We start from the raw sequence: 11,098 nt of genomic DNA on the forward strand, positions 1-11,098 counted from the left end.
AAAGTGTTTTCATGGTATAATAATTAATAAATCAGAGGCTGCAAGTGTTTCTTTCAAGAACACTGAACCTTGAAGAGGATACCTTTGTGCCTATGTGTGTGTGTGTGTGTGTGTGTGTGTGTGTGTGTGTGTGTGTGTGTGTGTGTGTGTGCGTGCGTGCGTGCGTGCGTGCGTGCGTGCGTGCGTGCGTGCGTGCGTGCGTGCGTGCGTGTGTGTGTGTGTGTGTGTTGTGCGCACTCGTGTGTGTGTGTGTGTGTGTGTGTGTGTGTGTGTGTGTGTGTGTGTGTGTGTGTGTGGAGAAACCCACCAAGGGCATCTGGAAATCATTTGCGGTTCTTCTGTGCAGACTAAATAACATGCACGTGTCGTGCACACACATACAAACATGCACTTCACTTCTCAATCTTTCTCCTTTCCATTCTGCTGTCCTCTCCTCCCACACACACATACACAATTAACTTGTTTGAGTACTTGACGTGTTGTCCACACGGTGGCGCCAGAGACTATCGGTTTCCATGTCACAAGCTTAAATCCAGGTACTGTTCATGAAAAGATGTTGCACACATCTCTTTGAGGCCAAGATGTTATGTGACCCTAACAATTACTTTCTTTCTAGACTGATTGACTGAAGAATTTATTGGAAGTTTGCATAGGAAAAGGTACATGACAGTTTTAACTCATATAACATTGAAAGACAGACAGATAGAACACAATACTATGCAGAAGATATTATCAGAAAAACACAATACAAAAATAAATGGTATTTACAATAGAAAGATGGGGGGCCTTGTCATGAAAATGTTTGAGAACCACTGGTCTACACAGTACTACCATGACGGATGCTTGGACAGTTAGCAGAAATTTCTACTTGGAGAAAATATAAAAGAAATATGATGCCTGGTGTGTCACAGTAGCAGGACACAACCGTTATTATTATTACCAGTAAGACTCCTCAGGGCGACAAGCGACCTCGCCCTAAAGGGCGAAGTCGCGCCATGTCTTGGCCATCTGGCCAGTGATGTATATCGATGACATCATTAGGGATCTCCATGTATGGGCACAAAAGGGATTGTTCCCCTGGCATCACAGGGATCTCCATATCTCCATTATGGGCATAAAAGGGGTTTGTTCCCCCTGGCATCACAGGGATCGCTCTTAACTAGGCATCATCTGGGATACAATCTCTTATGCCCATATATGGAGATCAGTGATGTGGACTTTAGGGATCTCCATACATGGGCATAAAAGGGATTGTTCCCCCTGGCATCACAGGGATCTCTCTAACAGGGCATCATCTGGGATACAATCCCTTTTATGCCCATATATGGAGATCATAGTGTGGTTCTCCTAACAGGGCATCATCTGGGATACAATCCCTTTTATGCCCATATATGGATATCCTTAACACTGTGATGTCACCTGTTTATGCCCATATATGGAGATCTCTACTCTGAGTATCTGACATCACCTGTGATGTCACCTGTGATGTCACAGTGATGTGTCAGGGGAACCACAGTGTCAGGCGTTACACGTATACATACATACGGACAAGCTGTGCCGGTTCTGACATACGGTCGCAATTATTTTTAAATATGTTATTTGGTCTTTTTGCCTTTAATTGAAAGTACCGCTAGACAGGAAACTATAGGGAGAGAGAGACGGGGAGTGACATGCAGCAAAGGTCGTCGGGATCTAACCCTGTCAACCCCTAACCCTGTCAACCATCAGAGCCTATGCACCTGGACCGCTAGGTCAGCGGGCGCAACAGAAACAACAGTTCCAGAAACAACAGCTCTACTGTTTCAGAAGAACACACTGGAGCAGCTTGGACAATAAGCCTCTTTATTTACCTGTAAGCTGTAGTAGAAGCCATTTCTCTAATTCTCTTGTATTATTATATATATATAGCCTGATATGTTTTAAATAAAATAAAAGATGAAATCTTGTTTGAAATGCAAATGACCAAACCTGCCTACCGATGACGTCACTGGTAGGCAGGTTTCTGAACTGTCCACATCTCCCCTCTGAGACACAGAATGTGAGTAGACAAAAATGGTAGGCTACCAGATTTTAATGAACATTATAAGGACCAAGTAGGCTATTATGAAGATGGGTTGAAAATGGGTGAAGTGGTCCTTTAAGTTAAGTGTAACCCATAATGTGGGAAACTACAGCCGGCCTACTGACAATCAGGTCCTAATTTTTAATGTTTGAATTTGGGCTTGTGGGGCTGGTGTCACGTGTCATCCGCCACACTCTGTCTCTGCCCTATTTTTTAGGAGCCAGAGTCAGACACCTGCGCTCAATTAAGGATATCGGTGAACGGGAACTGTGTTGGAGTAGATCACATGTGTCAGCATGATTTATATTTCTACAGGTGTAGCATGCTGATTTTACGTGGTCCTCCTGGGATTGAAATCACTGGCAGGCAGCCATCTTTGGTGTACCTTTCGGCAGAATAATTCTCACGGCTCCTGCGGAGGCAAGTATATATGTTACTATATTAGATAGATATTGTCCTTTAAAACGTTTGAAAACTGTAACACTCGCTTTTGTCTGACCCGAGCCGTTTATGGGCTTTATCTCAAAGTGAGGAGGAATGGCCTGCATTACAGTAGTGCCACTCCAATAAACTTGACCTGACCTGCTCTCCATCAACCATGAATGAGATTGGCAGCAGCTGGGTGGGCTCCCATTGACAACAATGCGGATGAGTAGGTTGAGAGAAGGGGGGGCAGCCAGCCTGTCATTCACTCATGAGAGAGAGAGAGAGAGAGAGAGAGGCAGACAGACAGACAGACAGACAGATGGAGAGAGAGAGAGAGAGAGAGAGAGAGAGAGAGAGAGAGAGAGAGAGGGAGGGAGAGAGAGAGAGAGAGAGAGAGAGAGAGAGAGAGAGAGAGGGAGGGAGAGAGAGAGAGAGAGAGAGAGAGAGAGAGAGAGAGAGAGAGAGAGAGAGAGAGAAAGAGATATACAGTATTGGCTCACACTCAATCTGGGAACCCATCGTCAAAGAAGAAAGGGCGACTGAGTAGGCCTAATGTGTTGATGTTTGAGCAAAAGCTAAAACTGATGATGGAGATCAATTGATCGATTGATTGAATTCTTTATTTGATTGATTGATTGATTGAAGTATTTTATTAATTAGAAGTTTAGGGAAAGTTTCATGACAGTACAGTTCACTGGTACAAGGTCAACTAAAAGGAAACTCAGGTAAGACAAGGCTTTCCATTGAGATCCTTCTCTTTAGCTCATAGGCTATAGCATTGAATGACAGACAGAACACAGCAGTAGCTTACTATGCAGTAGATATCATCAGGAAAAAAAGAGATGTAAAAAAAGCAAGATAAAAGCTATCAGGGTAAAGGCCCATTCCCACTGGGCCAGATAACAGATATCTGGAGATATTTCTCCAGATATTTTTCCATGCAAAGTGGATGGTAGATACAGATAAAAAAATATTTGCCACTGATAAAAGTATCTGTGGCAAATATCTGTGGTAGACTTTTTTTTTTATCTGTATCTACCATCCACTTTGCATGGAAAAATATCTGGAGAAATATCTCCAGATATCTGTTATCTGGCCCAGTGGGAATGGGCCTTAAGGTTTAGGTATAGGAAAACACAGGACAGATACAGTTCAGATACAAGGTCTACTATTAAACCCAAGAAAGCACAACGGCTTCATGTTTATACTGGTGTCCTTTTGTACTCAATTCATAGAGGCTCACACTGGAAACAGTGGACATCAATCCACATTGTCTCTATCTGATTTGGCTAAAAATAGACAGACAGTGTTTCCACATAGACACACATGACTGAGGAGAGGTATAAGGGCAGAGCGTGGTTCATTTCCACAGCCTTGATTAACGCACAGATGCTCGCTCTCTCTCTCTCTCTCTCTCTCTCTCTCTCTCTCTCTCTCCTCTCTGTTGACATAGGCAGGGGCGTCACAAGGGGTAGGAAAGTGGGACTGAGTTACTGGGGCCCAAGGTGGAGGGGCCCTAATAACTTTATCTATTGAAAAATAGCAGATATACAAGCTCACAGCGCCGCACCGAGTGCCGCGCTGCAAGCTTGTAGATCTGCTATTTTTGAAAAGTTGTGAAAATGTGTGAAAATCTTTGAATATATGTATTTTTTAAGCGAACATTTCTAACTCAAATTTTGCTTCTGGGGGTCTCTGGAACTAAATTATTTGAGATCGGGGTCTGTGGCCAAATACATATCATCTTGGGGGTCCTTGACATAGGTTTCTTGCACACATTTTCACGATTTTTCAAAAATAGCAGATCTACAAGCTCGCAGCGCGGCACTCGGTGCCGCGCTGTGAGCTTGTATATCTGCTAATTTTCAATAGTTAACATTCATGGGGGGCCCGCAGTGAATCCTTGTACCCAGGGCCCAGAATTTGGTGTGACGCCCCTGGACATAGGGAGAGATAAACTGTGATTTTATGGTCTCAACAGCCTCAGGGTCAGGCAACATGTGTCACCCAGGCTGCCGGTTATGACCTTATGAGAACACGGGCCAGTTATCGAGGCATAGATGACCGCTCCTGGCCAGTGTACTGTACATTCAGAGGGTTTTTTGGATCCAGGCTTTATGCTCACCATAGCTAAATCCAGTGTGTGAAGACTGAAGAGAGAGGGCGAGAGTGAAGTAGTGGAATTATTATAGCCTTGAGTAGAGGTACTAGAGGGCCTTGAGTCTGGTACTTCTATATGGAAGGTTCTTTTCCAAAGGGTGGGTAAAAAAGAAAAAAGTCTCTGGACACAATTGGTTACACCAAACCAATACTGGGCCCTGATTGGTCAACCAACTCTTCAGGGTGAGGAAATGAATTCACAATTGAGCAGGTCCAGACCCAAATCCGCCAAGGGCAATTTTTTTTGCACAGGCGGATTGGTCTGATTCCAGGCTAGAATTATTACTCAGAGAATGAGAACTGACTCTGGTCTTTGGTTCTCAAACTTTACATTTCTGTTTCAATATATTTTATTAAGAATGTTTACATTTCAAGGACCCCCACTTTGGTATGAACAAGGCCAAGGACCCCATAACTCGGGACATGAACAAATGGAACAAAATGATACACTCTTGAAGTTACAGACCTGAAGGGTGAATTTCATTCAGTTCCTAATAACCATCAATAATTCATTTGACTGGGGACCCCCTGGAACCCCCTCAAGGGTCACCCAGAACCCCACTATTGAGAACCACTGCTTTAAAGGGAACAATTAAAATCCACTGTCACCTCACACTCACACGTGACCCGTTCAGCAGCAGGTGTACAGCTCAACAACAGAACAAACAGCCCGGTGTCTCTGCTTAATGCGCCTCACTTTTCCATCCACAGGGGGCGCTGGGGATCCAGGTTTCAGCGCTGGTGGCCCTAGCATTATAGTTTAATGGTTCCTGGGGGTTGAAAAAGCAATGTTCTCTCTCTCTCTCTCTCTCTCTCTCTCTCTCTCTCTCTCTCTCTCTCTCTCTCTCTCTCTCTCTCTCTCTCTCTGTCTCCATACCAGCAGAAAGCTGTGCTGCTCTCTCTTATCTGGCCAAACCTGCTGCAGGAGCCAACCTGCAGTGCATTAAACAAGCCACCACCACTGACTGACACACACGCATGCACACTCGCTCGCACGCACACACACGCACACACACACACACACACACACACACACACACGCACACGCACACGCACACGCGCACGCGCACACACACACACACACACACACACACACACACACACACACACACACACTGGATATGACTGGAGAAATTAACAGAATAATACAAGAAGAGTTATAGCCAGAAAGCTGGACTGACTGGAGAGAGAGAGAGAGACGAGAGGGGTGTCACTGTATTAACATACAGTATAATAACAGAACTGTTGTTAATCAACTATTTCTCTTCAAGTCTGTCAATAAAAGGCAGAGAAACCGATAAGATATAGAGAGAAACGTTTAATGTCTCACTGATTGATTGAATACATTATTGGCAATTTGAAACAAAAAAGAAACACACAGGCAAGTACAGTCCAATACAAGGTCTTCAATACAACCCAAGGAAGCCTATTTCTCTTTTCCATTGGGGTCCCTTGTACTTTGTGTGTTCACACCTAGTATGAATTTATGAGTTAATTTCATTAAGTGTCCCACGAAGCTTGGCCAATGTGACCCTGGGCGTACAACAAACTTTTAGTGCTTTGTGCCAAGATGTAGGCCAGATGTAGACCAAGCTTCAGAGCCCGGACAAGGCCAGACGTTGGAGCATAGCTCCTTCCCGGAGCAGGGACTGCCCATAAGTCCGACATCTCATTACTGCCACAGTGGTTAGGTTTGGGTTTAGGTTTGGGGTTATGGTTATAGTTTGGTTTAGGCATAGTTTTACTTAGGTTAAGGTTAGGTTTAGGCATAGTTTTACTGAGGTTAGTTAGGTTTAGGCATAGTTCTACTGAGGTTAGGGTAAGGGTTAGGTTTAGGCATAGTTTTACTGAGGTTAGGGTAAGGTTTAGGTTTAGGCATAGTTCTACTGAGGTTAGGGTAAGGGTTAGGTTTAGGCATAGTTCTACTGAGGTTAGGGTTAAGGGTTAGGTTTAGGCATGGGACGTCGGAACAATGACACCCCCCCCCCCTCCGCAGCACCACTCAAACATTTTTAAAGACTGCTCTGTTGTGTCTTCATATGGGAATGCCCATATATGGAGGCCACATCGGCCACATACCACACTAACAGAATCCATATATGGCCAAGACAGATGGCCAAGACAGCCCCTGTGTGGCTGGTTCTACAGACAGGAATCTCCATGTATGGGCATAAAAGGGTATGATGTCAGATGTCATAGACATCATAGGACTTTCACATAATGAATAACTGAGTAAGCATGTTTGGGCTCTCACAGCATATCTCCATATACAGTACATGGATCTCCACATACAGTATATGGGTATCCAGGGGTCTCCATATATGGGTAACTGGTTCGATATACATCACTGGCCAGATGTCACCCTGAGGCGTCTTACTAGTTATTTATACTATAGTTCCAATTTATTGATTTGTACGGTTTTAAAGAAAAATACCATCAATTATTTTTATATTAATCTTTTATATTAATGTTATATTATCATTAAAATCTTAGTGTTTTTGGCAATTATTTGTGGTTCCACTTGCAATACCCTCACGTGCCACCAGTGGCCCCCTGGCTCACAGGATTAAATTGTTAGCAGTTTCAACAGTGTTTCAGTAGCACTGACTTCTTGAACAAACTTTGCGTGAATACCAGTCATATAACATAAGTCTATGTCTAAGTCTATGTTAGGTGTCAATTAATTCTATTTCATTAGATTCCTTAGTTCTTTCCCTCAATAATTCATAGATAGGCTTAAGTGTCATTCACAGGGACAAAAGGGAGCTCTTTCGAGTTGTGAATGAATTTGTGTCACCTGTCTCATCCATTTTTGTGATATTCTACTAATCAGTATGCCTATTTGGCCAGTGGTCGGGACCAATTTGGTCGGGACCAATTTGTGGTTCACGGACCATTTTTTATGGGCCAATTTCTAGATGTTTTAAAACAAACAAATCTAAAAAATGCCATACTGTAAATGAAAAATAATAATAATTAAGAAGTAGTGAACATACAACATGTTGTGTGCTTGTAGATCTGCTATTTTCACTTTGGGTCCCAGGGCAAATGTAAAATGTTGTTTTGGGGTATTGAGCTTAACAGTATCTGGTTATATGCTTATAGCCTATTTATACCTCCTAATGAAATAACACCACTATTAGCCGATATATTGTCACTGTTTCAACTAATATTGATTTCATTTATTTTCTCAGGCATGTGCACAGGTGCATGTGGCACCATGGCAGAGGAGAGGAGCTGGTGTATGGAATCTGTCAACCATGCCACTATTTAAGGAGTGACAACTGTGTGAAATCTGGTGTCATCGTGGACGTGAGTGTCACAGATCTATTGATAGGAGTGACACTGAGAAAAAGTTTCACACACACACACGCACGCACGCACACACACACACACACACACACACACACACACACACGCACCCACACACACACACACACACACACACACACACACACACACACACACACACACACACACACTATCTCTCTCTCACTCACACACACACACGCACACGCGCACGCACACACACACACACACACACACACACACACACACACACACACACACACACACACACACACACACACACACACACACACGTACATGCACACACACATACATGGATGCGCACACACTCCCAGTAGCGAAACAAAATCCTAGACAGCGCAAATTTTTGGAGTATTTTATTTCACCCTGAAATCTTAAGACTAGTATTAAACAAAACAAAAAAATGAGTAGGCTACTTCTTTACAATATGTCGAAATTAGAATTCCAATCACATTGGAGCCACATACATACAGCCGTGCACATACACATGGGGAGACAGACTACATAGTACGGATGCTAGCCGGACTATTAAACTCCAAGCTGCCCGACACGCCACTCTCCAAACTCAGGCATGAGTGGACGGTTTCAAGTTGCCCTCTCTGTGAATTGATTCTACTATGAGCCCACACGAATCTTTGCTTTTAAGAGCGGGGGTGAACGCTGGAAGTATGAGGTCTAATTTCACTCTTCTCCCGTAGCGATCGCCGATAAAGAGAGCTGTCACTGTAGTCTTGTTAATAATAATACGTCTGTTTCGTACAGTGAGGGGAAATGGTCCCGTTTGCGCACCGTTTCTGCCGTATTTGTGGTCCCTTGCAGCAGCCTCACCCTGCTCTGAAAAATGGAACATTCCACAATTTATTCCAGGGAAAGACTGACAGTTTTTTGGGTCATGAAGCAGCTGTTCAAGTCAGCGGCTGTTACTCCCTCCGCTGGAATAAGAAATTAGTCCATTTTAAAGTAAATAACTAAAGCCTCTGGCTGATAAGGGGGAATTATAGAATAGTGTGCAGTCTCGATTTAACGGAGAAACAGGCCCAAACAGTTAAATCCAATAAATATGATTTTTCCCTCCATCAAATTACTGAACACATTGTTGCTACAGTTTAGTTATAAACATGGGGAGGGAGGGGGGGGAAAAAAAGATAGGCTAAGCAACTGTGTCCCAATATAGAGGAATTACATGAGGTCGACTATCTACCACATTTCTCTATATGATAAATGCAAATATTATATATATGACGTGAAATTGTTTTTTCTTGTTGCAATCTTTAGGCCAACTGAAGGTCATTCAGAATACCGATGTTAATTTGATTCTCTAATTGTTTGCGCAACGCATTGTCAATCTAATTTAATATTCTGATTACTATTGTATTGTCACCACACTGCCTCTATTTGTTTTGCGTAATTATCACTTCACTTAAGTGAAATTTGACAATAATTTGATGGATGGGGTAATATATTACGTTGATGGGGGGTCTTTGTGTGACGTCATTAAAGGACTAAAGGAATATCCTTTAGTCCTTAGTTCTTTGTCCTCTGACATGTAGATGTATGGCCTAACATGTCATTATAGATGTAGGCCTATCATTAGATGCATAGATTTAGGCTTAACATTGGATGCATTTTAGATGTTGGCTTAACATTAGATGTATGGCCTAATAATGTGCATGATACTTATGTCTGCAATCCTTTTGACCTTTCAGAAGGTGTGCTATGCTGATGGTCAACCCACTACACTGAGTTCTACTGCACTGTTTTACAGTGGGTGAGTAGTTTTGGATACTTATGACTTACACGCCACTTCATTTTAAAGACAAATCATTTACTTTTGACATACATTTTGCATTGAGCTTGTGGGGGTCTACAGTTAATACAGCAATGCATTGATATATTTTTTTCTTTTAAAGTATTCAACTTTTAATTTTAATATTTTTTTAAAGTACTACGGCGACTAACTCAAGTACATATTTGACTGAGAACTCTCATTTGTAGTTGAGAAATATTGTACCTGGACTAGGCCTATCTATGCTTTGACTCAAGTACTGGTATTGAGTGTCCACCGCTGGCTAATGGTCATCCCAGTGCGCTGAATTCTTACGACTGTGTTTTATCACGTTGTTTGTGGAACTGCGGTGATGCCATCTTGTGTTTCGTTGCTGTCGGGCAGAAACCTCCATTTTTAACTATTTGTGTTTTTTTTTTGTAAATGAACGCCCGATCATATTACAGCTTCACACAAAAGCATCAAAAGTGGCAGATCCCCAAGCTTGAAACACGGTACAAAGCGGCTACATTGGCTACTTTTGAATTTGAATCCTGAAAAGAAACAGTTTTGGAATATGAGGTTTCCACCCGACAGAGGCGATTTGCTATTAGGGATGGGACGATATGAAAATGTCATATCACGATTATTGTGACAAAATAAAACAAGATGTTATCGCAATAATCAAAATCCGTTATCCTGGGGTGGAACATTTGCCAAAAAATAGCCGATCTACAAGCTCACAACTCGTCGTGTTACGACACGTTGTGTGCTTGTAGATCGGCTATTTTTTGGCAAAGACATTTGATAGAGAGTGAAAAAAAGACTGTATCAAGTACATATTATAAGTACCCTTTACAAATTATAGAGGGTTTAAGTGGTGCCAGATATGCAGCTCGGCAAATAAAAGCTGAATTGATCCCAGGGCATGACGGAGGACGATATAACGATAAATTAAATCTCCACGATACGATTATCATGAGTGTTCTTTATCACGATAAAAGATAATATCGCGCATTGTCCTATCACTATTATGCACATTCAAAGTTCTGAAAGACAGTGTTTATATGTTAGACACTTAACTGAGTTAAAGGAGTAGTTCACCCCCAAAATGACTTTTTTCTATTTATTACTCATGCCATGGAGTGATGGAGAGTAGAGTTCAATAATATTTTTTGGTTTTTGCCACATTCCTAAGACAAAAATTTGATTCGAGTAAATTTACCCCCATTTATTCCGGATGGGGACCCGTTTCGAAACGGGTCCCCATCCGGAACGAATGGGGGTAAATTTATTGTTATCACATTTTTGTCTTAGGAATGCGACAAAAAACTAAAAATATTATTGAACTCTAG

The sequence above is a fragment of the Nannobrachium achirus genome, assembly GCF_963921795.1.
Source record: "Nannobrachium achirus genome assembly, chromosome: 1".
In the NCBI taxonomy this organism is placed as follows: Eukaryota; Metazoa; Chordata; class Actinopteri; order Myctophiformes; family Myctophidae; genus Nannobrachium; species Nannobrachium achirus.